The 14,553-nt window shown below is 45.9% G+C and overlaps 1 protein-coding gene across 2 annotated transcripts in view; it reads right to left on the bottom strand.

Annotated features, from left to right (window-relative positions):
- The window catches only part of LOC125281407 (focal adhesion kinase 1-like), a 73,269-nt gene extending 60,445 nt beyond the window's left edge, over positions 1-12,824 (bottom strand). The window contains exon 1 of one of the 2 annotated variants that reach the window (XM_057312821.1): positions 12,677-12,824. The gene's annotated coding sequence lies outside the window, so the exon portion shown is untranslated. The remainder of the gene's footprint in view (positions 1-12,676) is intronic. The other variant, XM_057312823.1, reaches the window with a different exon arrangement.
- Positions 12,825-14,553: the final 1,729 nt, after the last annotated feature.

Here is a 14,553-nt window from a genome sequence, read left to right as displayed (position 1 = left end):
AACTTGCATTTAAACTAAGTTACTCCTGCTACCTCTTTTATCAAGTCAATTCCTTAGGACACAAATAATGTATTTTTCCCAAAGCAAAAAGCAAAGCTTTTTTTTGCCATGACACAGCCAAGGAGACGCCAAACTTTTTACCTACACTGGAATCACAATTATCCCCAGCCTGAAATCTTAAGGGTGATATTTTAAACAGCCTAGGGGTTTTCACTTCTAACGTCTACACCATCACTGAATTCCATCATTTCTTAGATCTTTGCCATTCATGACACTTGGCCCTTAATGGAGGTCACAGTCCTGTCAACAGGAAAAGGGAAACTTTCTCAGACATAAACCCATTTCCAAACGCTCCCCTCTAAGCCTCAACTTCTATAGGGCAGCCATATATCACCAAAAACAGCAAATCTCTGCACGGACTGCTATAATCTAGAGTCTGTAATTCCTAAATTACATATAACGCTAATGTCAAACACGAACCAATCCAGTTTAGACTCCAGGACACCACATTCATCTGCCTGGTGCGAACATAAACCACCAGCTGCCCAGTTCCTCCTGCATCTGTTCACGGAAGAGCTAACTGTAACAGGACGAGTTAGGTACTGTCTTACAACTATTAACTATCAACGCACTTCTGAGCGGACAGAAAAACTACACTCCTTTTTGGAACTAACACAGCCAACTAAAAGTGACACTGGTCCATCTCTCAGAGCCATGGGACTGTTAAGATATTCCTAATAGTTTATAAACTTTAGCTTCATCTCATGTACAACAGCATGTTGAAACATCCATGCCAACGAGAGTCCCAAACTCTCCTGGCTGGCCTTCTATGTACAAAAACCGGGCCTTGTTTTGTCTCTCGGAGGCCAGGGGAGACATCTGCACTGCTGGCTGGTAGACCTCGGTTGGTACAGTTGGGCTCAGGTGACAGCTTCATGGGCCTGTGTTTTATGTAGCGGTCTGGGATGTATGACACTTACAGTAACAGTCCTGTGATTTGGATGCTTAGCTTTCCCTTACAGCCTCACACCCGGGCAGAGTGTCAGACATCCACAGTCCAATAACAAGGAGTGCCCCCGCCTGGGGCTGGGCTCACTTTTGATAATGGGACGAAAGCCCAAGCATCCTACCCCAGGAAAACAGCTCATGTGCATACACACAATTCTGCGTACCGTTTCTGGGGTTCATGGACCTAGGAGAGAGCATTTCCTCCTTAAGCAACAAACAGTCTGATCAGTAAGCACTTAAAAACAAAAAGATCTTCATGGACTTTTCACCAAGGGAGAAATCTGGGAGCCATCCTGGAATTGCTCTGGACACCCCCTCTCTCAGCCCTGGCTCTTCATTTCCCAGGTCAGAGCCTGGAGACTGGCTGAGAAACAGGCTTCAAATCACCCTCTCTCCAGTTCCTCAGTCACGCCCTTAATTAAGGCCTTCTTCGCTTGTGTGTACAACGTAATTGTAGAATTAAAAGGACACAGGCTGTTAGATTGGACCATCTGAACTTTGCCCATCACTTTACTAGCTGGGTGACAGACACCGGGCAGCCGTTCCCTTAATGACAAAGGCTTGGCTCCTCTCCCTTCTGAAGCGCATGACTGCAACAGCTCCTTGACCGACCCTTGTACTAGTTAACCACCCGCTTGTCATAGGAATCTGCTCCCGTCAGAATCAACCACACGCTGCTCTGATCTTGTCAATAGTATCAACCCTACCTCCTTCTCGACCCAACCCTTTCTGTACTCCTAAACACTAGTAAAAACATCCAGTCTCACAGACCCCAGCCTCTCCCGCCTCTGCACCTTTAGAGCGGGCATGTCCTCCACGAGGCCCTGCCTGCTTCCCACCTTCCACTCTCTTTCTACAGATCCCTGCAGACAGCCAGACCTGCAGAGGTCACGGCATCTGGTCCACAGCCAGTTTCTGTATGGTTCTGGGCTAATCAAGGTTTTTACCCTTTCAAGGTTGTTTAAAAAAAAAAAAGGCAGCTATGTGACAGGCCCTATGTGGCCTACAAAGCCTGAAATGTTTACTATCTAACCTTTAACAGAGAAAGTTTGCTGACCTCTGAGCGTGACCGTGATGGGGACATGCCCTCCAGGTCCTCAGAGCACTCTGCTCTGGCACTATCACTGCAGGCATCACACTGCACGCTGACTGCCTCACTCCCCTCCTGTCTGTGCCCCCGGGGGCTGACACTACACCAGGCACAAGACAGGTATTTAATACTGTTTACTCCTGAACAACTGGGTCCACGTATACACAGATTTTTTTTGATACATGCCGCATAGTAAATGTAGTTTCTCATAATTTTCTCAACATCCTCTTTTCTCTAACTTACCTTTTTATAATACAGTATATGATACACATACAAAATATGTGCTAACTGCCGATTCTCAACTATGGGGAAGGGTCTGGCGGCCCGCACTGTTCAGGGGTCAACTGTCCTGGCACTTTACATGTGTACACCATCCCACATAGTAACTGCACGCAGAGCTTCAAAGATCACAGATACTAGAGTTTATATAGACAGTACCAGAAGTCACGTGACTAAAGGCAACGCACCAGTATTTGTACCTCAACCTTCTGTTTCCTAGTTAAGATGCTCTTTCTACTAAAAACACCTGCGTCTCTACACAAACTATGATACCTAGACATCTTTGATTACTAATACCTGAGACTTTAGCTAAGGGTAAAATTTAATTTTTGACTCGCTATTTAATTTTGATAATTTTCAAATTACTGCTACTTTTTGTAAATTAAAGAAAAAAGAAAGAAACAGACACCCTAAGGAAACACTAGGCAGGTATTTGTAAATTAAATATCAGTACTTAGTGGTCTTCTACTCAGTGCACCACAGCCTCCCATGATCCCACCTATACCGGTATGAGAACCCACACCACCTTAGAGACAGGCTCCATGATACGCCTGTCAAAGAGGCTCAATCCTCTGTCTAGCTGTGCCTGCTCTAGGCAGACTTCGGAAAAAGTCAAGAGTCCGGCCAGCACTGTGTAAGAGAACGCTCCATGACGATGAAAATGTCCCATCTCTGCACTGTCCGAGGTGGTAGCCACTAGCCACACCTGCATACTGAGCACCCAAACTGGGGCTAGTGTGACTGTCAAACAGAACTTTTCATTTTATTTAATTTTAATTTAAATAGCCACACACGGCTAGCAACGACTACAGGAGACACAGATCCAAGTCTAGACTCCAAACACCGCAGTGAAATAAAACACACTTTTCCCTGTATCCTTAACTACAGGCTATGTTATCTGGCCCAATCATTCCCCTGAAAAAGACTAAAAAAGATGGACAGAATACTTTAAAATCTTAAAATCAACCAGAAACTGACAAGACAATAAGGAAAGAACAGGCCAAAATTAAAGTGAAATCAGGAACCCAAAGAGATGAACAAGCACAGAAACCACCTCTGCCCTGCAGTCATTTGCCAATTCTAAAAATTTTCAACTTTCATTTTTACAATCATGCAGGGAAAGAGGAGTAAGAATCAAAAGCTGGGTCCCTTAGGGTGTTTAACCAAAAACACTCCCTCCAGAAGCAGGGCCCTAAAGGCTACAGAGCTCAAGATAAAAGAAACCAGAGGTGAGTCACCTCTCCAGTAAAATCACAGCACTGGGCGGTCCAAAGTACCTCAAGCCTTAAACCTGCTTTAAACTGGTTGAAGCAAAAAAGAAAAAAAAAAAAAAAAAAAAGAGCTCTCTGGAAGGAGCTATATCTTCATTCTATGCCTCAATAGACTCCTACAAATAATCAGAACTAAGTTAAGAATCCTACAAATAATATTCTACACCATAAATAAAAATGAATCACAGACCTAAATGTAAACCTGAAACTTTTCTAGAGGGGGATGGAGGGAAATAAAGGAGAAAACCTTTGTGACCTAGGATTAGGCAACAATTTCTTAACTACGACACTGAAAAAGCACAGTCCAGGGGTACCTGGGGGACTCAGTCAGTTAAATGTCTGCCTTGGGCTCAGGTCATGATCTCAGGGCGCTGAGATTGAGTCCCAAAGGCAGCAGGCTCCCTGCTCAGCAGGGAGTCCGCTGCTCCCTCTCCCTCGGCCCCTGCCCCCATCCTGCTCTCTCTCCCTACCTCAAATAAATAAATAAAATCTTTAAAAAAGAGAGAGAGAATGCAAAAACAAACCATAGCATGAGAGAAAAGCACAGCACACATCTGACAAAGACTTGTATTCAGAATATATAAAGAACCCACCAATAAGAAAAAAAAATTTAATAGCCAAAAGATTTGAACACCAAAAGATACACAGGTGGCAAAACCACAAAGAAAAACCATTATGCACCTATCGGAATGGCTGAAAAGCTGAAACACTATCCATACCAAATGCTGCCCCAACGATCCAGCGTGACTGGAACTCTCACACAAGGCTGGGAGGAATGTGAAATGGTTAAGCCATTCCAGGACAGAGTTTGACACTTTCTCAAAAAGCCAACATAGGCCTACCACAGGATCCAGCCATTACACTGCTAGACCCAACCATTTCCAGGAAAAACAAAAGCCGATGGTCACATGAAGACTTGAGCAAAATTATTCAAAGGCTTTATTTGTAATAACTCAAACCAAGAAACGACTCTCCACACACTGATCACGTTCGACGTCATCCCAAGCAACAGCAGGAAGAAATTCCTTGGAACTCAGCAAGGGATTCTAAAACAGATACAGATCTGCAAAGGGTCAAGGATGGCCAAGGTATGCTTAAAAAGGAACCAAGTGGGAAGAGTTCCACAATAAGACCTGTTATAAAACTAAAATAATTGAAGCAACTTAAACTGGGCAGTACCAGTGGAATTCAAGAAAGTCCAAAACAGATGCACATACACACGGACCTTTCATTTCCAAGAAAAGGGGCACTGCAGAGCTCTGGGGGAAAGATGCTCTTTTCAATGAACGGTGTTCGGACAACTAGCATGTCCAAAGGTTAATGAAGCTGGATTCCTTCTTCAGATTATGCACCAAAACTAATTCTGAGAGAATTACAAAGTTAAAGGTTAAAAGCAAAAGTATAAAAGCATTTAGAGAATAAATGAGGAACTAGTTCATGACCTCAGGGCAGGGAAAGACACAAAAAGCTTACAAAAGACTGACAAATGGCACTAATTAAACTTAAGAACTTCTATTCATAAAAAAAAAACACACACACAAAAACCACTGAGTCAGTGAAACTGCATATGACAAAGTGGGAAGAGACAGCAGCAAAATACATAACCAACAAAGAATGTGTGTTCTGAATATATATAGTCTACAAATCAATTTAAAAATAACCTAATAGAAAAATATGGGCACTTCGAAAAACAGTGCATCCGAATGGCCAGTAAATGTATAAAAAGATGTGCAACCTCATTGTAACCAGGAAAAGGCTATTGAAAACCACAAGGCAGCAACACAGCAGAAACCACCAGAAGGGGCGGGGCGGGGCGACTGACACAAGACCAGAGCAGGGCTGAAGCAGTCATTAGAGAGAAGACTGGGGGGCAGCTGGAGCCTCCCAGCACAGCGGGGAGCAACAGGAGACTCCCTCACTGAGAGGTGCTCCAGGCCAGGCGCTCTGATGTACATTTAGTGGGGTCACAGTCTATAACTGACTATAAACTAGAACTTTAACTTCACTTGACCAATGTAAGGAGAAAGAAACTGTTTCAGATCACTTTTTCCCACCAGCTCATTCCTTTTATTTTCTCCATCACAGGGCTACACCACTGACTCAGTCTGATGGGGGCCAGAAGAGGACGTGGAAACATCCTTTGTACTTCGCGTCGACATTATGGTAACCTAAGTCCACCCGTCTGTCCCTAATTCTCTTCTCTACCTTAGTAACAACTTCCACGTACTTCAAGGTCACAAGGCCCCCTCAGCAGGAGCACAGACTCTTCTTCAATCATTAAACCAATGACTGAGGGCCAACCCACTATAGGAGGAGGAGGAAGCTGTGAAGGACCCACAGATACGTACAAGATAATACAGAGTCCGTGTCCCTGAGCTCACAATATTCTATTTGCCTTCAGGTGCGTCCAACTCTGCATAAGACATAGCAGAAAGTAAGCATATCACCAATTCCATCTTTGAACACTAACTTTTATCTAGCTCTGATCTTAGGGAAAAAATAAAGGACAAAGGCAAAACAATACATATTAAATTTAGGTATGACTTTAATGCTAGGCATAGAATCAATTCACACAATACTGTTTTAGTAGTCACCCCAAGACTTGGAAATCATCCTGACTCTAGTATAAGCAAGCCAATCTCTCAACACCAAAACAAAACCACCAGGGAACACGTGCCTTGAGCACCCACATACACACACTTTCCTGCTATCTGCCAAAAACCACAAGTCCAGGGGCCATACAAATTGCTATTTCAATGCAAAATCATTTATTTAAAATCCAACCAAGAATTTAATGACCTCAGCATAAAACATTCAAAATCCCTAAACAAAATTAGTTGTGAGGTCTTCCCAAGACTCTAGAAAACCTGAAAAACATACTGAAAAAGAGTCCTGAAGTGAAGGCAATCTCACTAGCAAATCTAAGTGGTCAGAAGCCAAACACATGCCTCTGCCATTTACGACTGATTTTTTGCCTGCTACGACTTGCATTTCTCTTAAAACACTCTCAAGTAGTGGTTGACAGACATTAGCATGCAACAAAAGCTCCTGGACAGCATGTTCAAACAGACTGCGGGCCCCACCCCCCGAGTCTGATTCAGGAGGTCAGAGGTGGGGCAGGAGCACAGGCATTTCTAATCCGGCCAAGTGATGGTGATGCAGTTGTACTTTGAGAACCACTGCAAACAACCAGTTTACTGGTTTACTGTGGTGTGCGCACGCAGTGTTTCCCTTCGCAATAAGCAAGACCAAGGGGAACTTGCTGAGGAAGAACAAACTCTTTTTTTTACCCAAATACTGACTTTTCTTGCCTGAGTGAAGGTAAGTGACCTGTTGCTCAAAACGTTTACTCTGAACAACAACGTAAAAGACTCTCTAAGCAGATCATCGGAAGGCCGGTGTGTCATGGAACTGGCATTACAGTGTTAGGAAGATGGATTTTTTTTTTTTTTTAAGATTTTATTTATTTATTTATTTGACAGAGAGAGACAGCCAGCGAGAGAGGTAACACAAGCAAGGGAAGTGGGAGAGGAAGAAGCAGGCTGCCAGCGGAGCAGGGAGCCCGATGTGGGGCTCGATCCCAGGACCTTGGGATCATGCCCTGAGCCGAAGGCAGATGCTTCACAACTGAGCCACCCAGGCGCTCCTGGGAAGATGCATTCTTAAAAATGGTTTCAGGGCATAATGTAAAACCCTTGTAAAGTACATGATGAATCCAACTGATTAGCAGAAGATACATTAGAGCTTCTAGACCAGTCATCAAGGATCTTTTATAAATCCCAACTTCCTAGGTCTTCAGAATATAGAATGAGTCCTAACGAACACATGACCAATTCCTACAAAATTAATTTCTAGAAAAAAAAACATTTGAAAACTATAAAGGGACAGAGAAATGCCTTTTTCCCGCAGCTCAAGTTTCATGATATTTATAATCTAAAATAAAGCAGACAAAGATAGAAACAGATAATCCAAGTTCTCCCTGGTATCAAGTCCTACCTGGTTTGTAAGTAAGGTTCTTTACCAAGGCAAACAAAAAACAGTGGACTGCTGACTGACGCAGGAACAGTTCTCCAACAACGAATGAGTCTGGGTTCTTTCATTCAATAAATATTGTGTCAGACACTGGGGATGCCATAGTGTGTAAAACAAAGTTTCTGCCCTCGTGTTGCTTAAATTCTATAAAAAGACACACAATGCACTACAAATATGGAATGTATAAAACCACGTCAGCTCTTTCTTCAGTCCATCAAAGACAAACACATGGTGCTTTGGTCACAAGTAGACCCAACAAGCACCTACCGTTCACAGCACAATCCAAAGCACCAGATGGCAGGACTTTTAAGATAGAAAATGGAGGCAGAAAGGAGATCCTAGGCACAGACAGCCCATAGATACAACTTTTTAGGCTCTTCTGAGCCTTGGTTTTGGTCCACTGGCCCTAAATAAAGGAGGACAGAGTACGTCAAGTCTTAAAAGCACGATGGAAAATTCTAAATCGGCGAGAACGAGCACATTCACTTCAGAAACATTTATAGAGCAGCAATGTGTTAGAGATTATAAATTCTAGGATTTACTACAAGGGGATGAAACCTGCATGAGAAATTTACAATTTACTTTTCCCTCACATTACACCTTGCTTCCCACAAAACTATATTCATAAACACTGACACCCCCCCCAAAAAAAGTCACCAATGAAAAAACTCTGTAACAATGTAGAGGTTACTAAAGCACAACCTTGAACAAATAAGCGTCAATCACTGCACTATGCATTATATATTTGTATTTAACTGATTTTAAATTAACTTAAAATAAACAATTTTGGTATGTTCATTAAAATGTTTACCTACACCATGTTGGCCAGATCACAGCTTCATGATATGAAAGCGTCAGATTCAAACAGAAAATATAATTATTTCAACTCTCCCAGACACGGTACTTACACCTGCATGCTACTCACTCCCCCTTCGGAAGGCTGGGTTCAGATCTGTGAGACTACTGCTGCTCTAGTCCTGTCTGGTCCTAGAAGCTGCACAGAGAGTTCAGCAGGCCCAGCCAACAAGGACCTACCCCTTGTGGGCCAAGAAGCCCACGGCAAGCTCCTCGAACTCCAAACTTCCAGTGTCTCCTCTGCAAAAATGAGGATAGCAATAGCACAATCAATGCTTCTCAGGAGGAATAAAGGAGAAAAAGCATGAAAGCAATCACCTCAGGTCTGGCACGTGTCATCTCCCAGATTTAATTCATCGGTAAAAAGGTAGTGACACCTACCAACAACACACAATACCCCACACGTAGCAGTAACATTACATCTCCTCCCCTATCAGTGGATAACATTCACATGTATGACTTTGGTCATTTTTCTTGTTCTGAAAAATGAGTTTACAGTAAATGCCAATGTATATCAATAAGATCTAGGCAGAATTCGTTTCGTTCAATACAAAGCTTGCAAGGAAAGACCTTCATGTCCTGACAAATAAGTAAACTCTGTGATGATGCTACTTGTTTCCTTCTCGGAGGCTTTCAACTGCTAAAAAGTGGCAATAGTGCTACCCAGCCAAAAACATCTATTTCATACTTTCCTCTAAAAACCATTTCATTAGTGTTTATGCAAATCAGACCATAATTAACAGCATTTGCTAAAAATCTCACCTATCCTGAAAGTTGAATTACATATGCCTATCTGAATTTTATTTCCATGATAGAGCCTAGCAAAAAAAAAAAACAATACAATTGTTATAGACAGGAAGAGAGGGGGTTCTTCTGGTACTTTATAATCAGAAACACATTTATGTAGTTCTGAATGGTAAGATTTGGCACCATTCCTAGAAATTAATGCCACAAAGTGGTAGACAGCAATTTCATTTCTCCTACACTAGGTTGCCTTTTGGTAGTCATGAAATGGAAGAGAGAAAAAAAAAACCTTGCACAAATGTTAGCAGAGAGAAAAAGCCATCAACGGTCAAATAATCCACTACAAAACATGGTTTTCAGAAGAGACATAAAAAAACAACTACTTAAGGCAGCTGGCTGAGGCACTGAAACACAGGTACACCCAAACAGGAGCTGGAACCGCGCTCATCCTCTTCCACCGAGGATCCTTCTAAGGACAGAGATGCGACTTCAGATTTGAATGCTTACTGCACTCACAAACTTCCTGGAATTTACTACTATTCACTCAAATAAGGTCATTTACTTTGCCCAAGTTTTCAGAATTTGCATTTTAAATAATTTCTATAGGCATCAGTAAAAATTCCCAAAGACCCCCACAGCAATATTTTGCTAATTATTTAAGGGATTTTAGTAAGGAGATACAGTAATGAAATAAGTTCTTAAGCTTGAGCTTTAAGACAAAATAAACTACTACAGAAACTAAACTTTACTGGTTTACAAGCCAAAAAAAACCCCCTCATTTCACAAATGATAGAACTTTTAATTATATTGAAATTTAAAACAAGATTTTAGCTGAAAACTGTCTAAACTGAAAATGTTTACTTTCAAAAGTTAAAGACTTACATATTAAGACTTTGACTCTCATCTTTCCTGTGCTACCCTTGAGACAAGTATTTTCTCAAAATTAAGACACTTAAAAATACAGGAAAAAAGGTTTCCATAAAATCTTTAGAGATAGAGAAGTAGCAACTCAAAACTAACATCCAAAAAAGAAGAGTCATGTTCAAAATGACTCTTTACTACACTATAGAACATATACAGTACACAGAAGACACTATAATTTTTCCTGCGGGAACTAATCAGCATTTTTTTAAGGGGATATCTTTAACAATACAATTGTTATTTAGACAATTTCTCAAACTTCCCAGCGAGAAAAGTTATGTGACTTGCTGAAGAACCCAATTTTAAGAATTGGGATGTCAAGTTCTCTAATTTCCAACAATGGGCATGGAGTGCTAGAGAAACGATGTTACTGAGAAATGTTCTAATGATCCTCACTGCGGCTCCTAACTTCTGGTTTCACCGGACACTTCCACCCCATCGCACTCATGGAGCTTCACTCCTAATCACGACTCACCTTCAGCGGACCGCCGGCCTGAAAAGAGGCTGAAGTCCTCTCTCCTGTAGGGCTCTGCCCCAGGACTCTTGGCCCCAAACCTTAAACACTAAGTTCTGGATTCAATGTCTTTATTTATCCAAGGACTTGCTTCTTGATGCATCATCACCTCTGAACAATGCGTAGGTCCTTTTATTCAGTGTATATACTCAAGTCTTAGGTTGATTGTGGGACCCTTTAAAAGACAGCAATGGGTTTTAAACCATCTTTCCCCAGTTTTCATTATTAAATCGGAGTATATGATAATCACCGGAAAGATATTACTTAAAGAATGTGTAACATGGGATCTTGCTGCTTCGACAACATTTAGCACACAAATTTATTCAAGACACGAGTGGTAGGCTCATTCAGTGTTTCACCTTCAAGGACAGCCACAAAGAGAAAACAATGTACTCATAAAGACACCGGAACACAAACTTTCTTCAAAAGTTTCATGTGTTTAAATATTGCAGGATGTTAAAAATTATCTCCAAAGCACAATGGCATGAAAAAATTACCTACATTGGATCTCAACAAAAATAAGGTGAATGCTAATTTGCAATGTATCTTTCCATCACTTCAATCTTTCACGTTTTCAGAGATGAGACAACGGACCAGAGTTCACACACTTCCAAGAGAAGACTGCTTCCATTATGAGTTTTACAAATAAAATATTAAGGGTGAGGATCTGGTATTTCATTTCAAATAGTAATGGCCTATTTTTCCAACCTGGAAAATGTTGACATTCTACCTAAGAATCCCAGCGTTGCTGGTCTTATGTACAGATCCCCAAATCCTTACACCGCCTTCAGCCTGAACGTATTTCAACCAGTTCCCATAATTACTACATTACTATTATCTTAGTCTCACTGCCAAAAACCCAGCTGCAGGCTAACTATGCAAGAATGAGACACTGTTGAAATGACTAAAAAAAAATTTCTTTTTACCCTTAGCGCATTAAGCTAAATCCTGCAATTAAATAAAACCAAGTAACACACACACCCCTCCTCCTCCTCCTCCTGAGAAAAGAAAGGAAACGAGAGAGAAAGAAACAGCAAGTCCTTCTTCCACCTAAGTCAGAAGCAGAGCTGGGGGCTGGGTTGGGAAGAGGGGTAAACTTGGAGGCACAATGAATAAAGGAGGTCTCCGGGGCTTTCGCCCCGAAAACCACAGGGCCACAGCAAGTTGAGCGCCAGCTGCGGGGAAGGAGCCGCCCGGATCCGGGTTCGAGGCCCGCCCTTCCCTGCCTGAGGGCCAGTGAGTCCCCATATCGGGTCCGGGCTATTCCTCCGCCCCACCTCCAGGTCCCCAAGGATTTCCCTCTTCCTCCTCCTTCCTCTCTCCCCCCTTTTATTTTTGAGGCAATCGGCCGGCTCCCAAGGAGGCCGGCTGGCCTCCCCAAGCCCCCGGCCTCCCTGTGCGCTCCGGCCTCAAGCCCCTCCGTCTCTGCGAGACCCCCGAATCCACCAACCTCCCCATCTTTCACGAACACCCCCAGGCCTTCTCACGTCCCCCAAACCTCCCCGTTTACCCGAGCCCCCGGGCTCCCCTCGTCCCCTGGCCTGCCGGAGCCCGCCGACCTCGCCACAAGTCCGTCCTCCACCCATCCCCGTTCTCCCAGAACCCGCCCCCTCGTCCCCCTTCCCTGGCCTCTCCTGTCCCCCCGCCGACTTCCCCACATCTCCGTCCTCCCGGAGACCCCCAGTCCGCCCCACATCTCCCGACACGCCCGCGCCCCGATCCTCCCCACAGCGCCGTCCTCCCCGGGCCCCTCCCTCGTCCTCCCCACTTCTCCGGCCTCCCCACATGGTAGGCCTCCCAAGCGGCGCGCGGCAGGGGTCCGTCTCCGCCGCATCCGCCGCGCGGACCGGCTGGTTGGCCCCGCTCGGCCCTCCGCCCGCGGGCCGCGGCCCTGCCAACCCGCAGCTCCAGGAGCCGGCCCACCCGCCCGCTTCCCGGCCCCCGCCCCGTTCCCGCACTCACTCGGACCGCGCGGGACACCAGGAGGCGAGGGCAGACCACTGCGAGGCGGCGCCGCGAATCGACGGGCGGCGCTCCATCCAACGCCTCACGCCGCAGGCGCACAGCGGTCCCGGCCCGGCGGCGGCGGCGGCAGCGGCGGGGTTGCGCTCTCGGGTCGTGCTGCGTCGGCGCGGGCCGCGCATGCGCGGCGACCGGCTGAGGAGCGCTTCCCCGCCACGGCGCGCGCCCGGCCGCGTCCCCGCGCCGAGCTTCCGCCCCCCCCCCCCCCCCCCCCCCCCCCGCCGGGAGGACCGGGCATGCGCTTGGCGGCCCGCGCTTGCCTTGCAAGTCCTGGGGCTCCGCTCCGGAGACCGCGCGGGACAGTCGCGCCTCTCATTCAGGACGGCAAGGGACTGAGCGCGCATGTGGTGGCCGGGTCTGGGGAAGCCTCGGCGGAGGCCGGGAGGGGCGGACCGCCGAACTGAGGTCCCTGGGGTCCCACTGGTGGCACTCTGCGCCGGCGGGGCTGGACCGACCTCGGGGAAGCCCTCCCACCCGCTGCCCTGCCCACCACAGCCCGGACGCGGCCCTTTTGCAGGGCCTCCCTAGCCCTCCGCCCTGCAGGGCAGCCCCAGCCCCGGAACCCGCAGGGTCGCGCCCCGCAGTGGGCCGGGGCCTGGCCCGAGTCCTCGCAGGTGTCTTCGCCAGGCTTCCTGCCCACCCCGAGGAGTTAGGTGTCCTGGGCCCCTCTGCACACAGGAGAGTGAGGCTCAGGGATGTGTTCCGTGGCATCACAGCTAATGCTGGGCTGTACTTAGATTGGATCCTGGAAAACGGCCTGAAAGAGGCTGTGGGAGGCGGCTGGAGGTAGACAGATGTGGGGCCTGCGTGCTGGTCTCTGGGCTGGAGAAAGAAGAGGACCCCGGGGATCTGGGAGTCACCAGGCCAAGGGCAGCTGAGCAGACCCAGGACACCAAGTGGAAGGGGCAAAAATGCACTCGTCCAGGGGCTTCTTCAGGCATCCTTAGGAGCCTGGCATTTGTTCTTTAGGCCGCAGGCAGCCTGGGGAGGGTTTCAAGCAGGAAGTAATATCTGATTTGTGTTCTTTAAAAAAAAAAAAATGACAGCCTTGCGGTAGGAAATGAAACCAGAGGCAGGGCTACTTTCATCTTTATGGCGTCACTTTGATCCTCACCACAAGCCAGGAGGGTCCTGGGATGGATCCCTGCATTGGTCTCCCCACTCAGAGGGGAGTCAGCTTCTCCCTCTCCCTCTGCCCCTCCCCCTGCTCTCTCTCTCTCTCAAATGAATAAATAAAATCTTTAAAAGAACAAAGGTAATAAATATCCCAAACTCATCATTTCCTAATGGCTTTACTACATACTGCCATCATCTACGCTCTCGTCTGTTGTATCTTTACAGCAGAAATCCACGGAAATGACGTGACGAGCCGCTGACGTCTCTTCCTGACTGTTCAGTAAGGGCAGGCTGGGAGCTTGAAATCAGCCACGGTGGGAATATGCACCCCATGGAGACTGGCACACGCCACAAATCAGCACACCGCCCCCCCCCGCGGGAGCCTGTTATATTTACCAGCGTTGCACGGTCTATGTGCTGCATGGTGAGATGACATACAGTCTGGAAACAATGAGACAGGGACATTTAAAACAAAGCTTCATTTTAGTCCAACGAAATGAAATGCGTTCTGAGCACCTGCGAATTCCGTGCCCACCTCTTGCTTCCTCCGCCGTTGACTCTCCGTGATGACAGCTGTGATTTGTGAGCGCCTGGTAGATGCCAGGCGTATGAAGTTGTATTCTCTTATTATCACTTTCCGGTTCAGTGTGAATATTGTCCCATTTCATGAATGAGAAAACAGAGGCACAGAAGGGTTAAGA

This window comes from Ursus arctos, unplaced genomic scaffold (assembly GCF_023065955.2).
Source record: "Ursus arctos isolate Adak ecotype North America unplaced genomic scaffold, UrsArc2.0 scaffold_16, whole genome shotgun sequence".
Lineage (NCBI taxonomy): Eukaryota > Metazoa > Chordata > Mammalia > Carnivora > Ursidae > Ursus > Ursus arctos.
Note: the sequence above shows the minus strand (reverse complement) of the source record. Positions and strands in the feature narration are given on the sequence as shown.